The following is a 2,329-nucleotide window of genomic DNA, read 5'->3' as shown; positions in this document are numbered from 1 at the left end:
GCTCCCTGCCCAGAGTCCGCAGGCCAGGGTGCCCTGAGAAGCCACATCTTCCTGGTGGAGCCCATCAGCCGCCACACCTAGAACAAGGACCGCACCCAGGTCGCTATGTGCCCCCAACAAGGAGGTGCGCTGCTATGAACAGAGCAGGGCCAACTTAGCCAAGGTGCGCTAGCTCAAGTAGCACAATACGCAGGTGAAGGCCACGACTGGTCCCCCACGAGTAACCTCACATGACCTGTGGCACAAACTGAAACGCCTACCTGTGGACGCTGACGGGCCGCTCGCGGGAGCCCATGCTCGCTGCCCCCTATATTCGCTGGGTCCCCAACCAGAAAAAGTTTGCCGTGAGTCGCGGCTGTCGTGTCACCTCCATATTGGTTAAGCGGGAGAGTAACTGGTGAGTGTGCAAAGCACATCAACAAGCCCTTCATTCCACCATCCCCAGCCTGGACCGGCACCCTAACGGGAGCTGGGTCTTCTCAGCCTACATCAAGGAGGTGGAGGAGCAGCCGACACCCACACCGTGGGGCTCCAAGATGCCCTTCGGAGAGCCCACGCTTGAGTCCAGCAGTAGCTGCGGCTGGGTGCACGGCGTCTGCTTCTCAGCCAGCAGGTGCCACGGGGCCCGGGTTAGCCACGACAGTACTGTGTGACTGGCCGACGCCGACAAGACGAGGGCCATTGCAAGCCTGGCCCCCGAGATGCTGCCGCTGCTAACCTTCACCTTCCTCACAGAAAAAGCTTGGCGGCGGCAGCCCGCAGCTGCTTCCCGGTGCTGTCTCCCCGATGGCGCGGAAGAGATGACGAGCTTCAGCAGACGGCCGGATGCGCCCACGCAGAGCCCTCAGCACAGTGACAGCCCAGAGCGACTCCAGAACCTCAACAAGAAGGCAGGCAGGGAGGGAAGGGCGGCGGCCCCGGGCTTAGCCTCAGCCAGACCTCAGATGTCGGGGCTCAGCGCGGGCAAAGCCAAGAAAGAGCTCGCAGCTCTGCACCAACCGGCACGGACCAGACTGCGACATGAGCATCTTGAAAGCTAAGAGCTGGGGGTCAGCCTTGAAGGGCCTCAAGATCAAATGACCCGTGAGGGTGAGGAGTGCGTTGCCTTCATCCCAGGTGCTGGGGAAGGGGGGCAATGAGGGGCTTGGGGAGGTCGAGGGTCATTGTGCTGAATGTTTTTAAGATACCAGTATAGGTCCCCATGGGGGGCGTTCCTTCAGAAGAGGAGCGGACATTGGGCCGCTTTTCTTACCTATTCAAGGAACTTGCGCCTTTTTCTTAAAGAAATGTTTTCATTTATTGTAAAAAAGGCCCCCAAAGCACTATGCTGGTCATGAACTGCTTCAAAATATAAAAACGTAATGGTGGGGCAAAAGATAATTTTTAGAAACTTTTTAGTTTCCTTAAGCCATTAACCCAGGAATTTTATAAGATAATTAACTTCCCACACAAGAGACTTCTGGGTGAATGGGGACCGGAGAACTCGCTGCGCCTCCTCCCACTTCTTTTGCCCAGCAGAAAAAAGCGGAGGCAGCGAGCCAGAGGTGCCCACCGCGCCAGTCTGCGACCTCCCCATTCCCGGCTCAGCCCGACCACCTGCCCAGCTGCGTCCACCCAGCCACTCTCACCTTCAGCCCACGAATCCAGGGAGAAGGTGGGCCGCATGTCTTCACGCCCACAGCTGCTACAGGTAGCAGACCCGCCTCCCACCGCACCCGAGAAGCTATACTGTGAGCACCGCCCACCCTCAAATTCAGCCAATCGCAAATAGGAAAGGGCAGGACTTCCTTGAGTGCCCTATCAGGAAAGCGAAAACACAGGAAGGATGGAAAGGCCAATACAGCTACGCCCATCACTGGCCGAAATGAACCGCGGTTTAAGTGAAAGACACACTTTTTACTTGGAAAATAGAGGCGAAGAGAATGAACAGAAAGAACCGAAGGTGGAACTGCCAGGCCAGTGTGCACCACATTCCATTCATTTTCTTTTGTTGTTAATTTCCTCAAGCAGATTCAAAACTAAGTGGAGTAATCAGATTCTCAGTTTATTGTTAAGTCTTCTTTATTTATAGTACAAGTCTCCAAAACGTCAAGGCAGTTATCTTTTAAGTAACATGTCAATCATATAAAACAGCAGGATTCAAAGTAGAGAAATATATACAATATAATACATTAAGTACTTTCAATATTGTTGAGTTTTTCATATTAAATAAACTGTTATGATTTACAATGTCATTTCTCTAGTTTAAAATTCACCCTGTCAAAAGACATAATGTACATTTTTTTTACAAAACTGACACAGCAGTATTAATAAAACTGCTAATGATTGT

General features: G+C 52.7%; 1 pseudogene; it reads left to right on the top strand.

Moving 5' to 3' along the window:
* LOC105823914 overlaps positions 1 to 653 on the top strand; it is a 35,257-nt pseudogene extending 34,604 nt beyond the window's left edge.
* Positions 654 to 2,329: the final 1,676 nt, after the last annotated feature.

Source organism: Propithecus coquereli, unplaced genomic scaffold (genome assembly GCF_000956105.1).
Source record: "Propithecus coquereli isolate 6110/MARCELLA unplaced genomic scaffold, Pcoq_1.0 Scaffold70, whole genome shotgun sequence".
Lineage (NCBI taxonomy): Eukaryota > Metazoa > Chordata > Mammalia > Primates > Indriidae > Propithecus > Propithecus coquereli.
The sequence above is the reverse complement of the archived record's forward strand: the minus strand, read 5'-3'. Positions and strand labels throughout refer to the sequence as shown.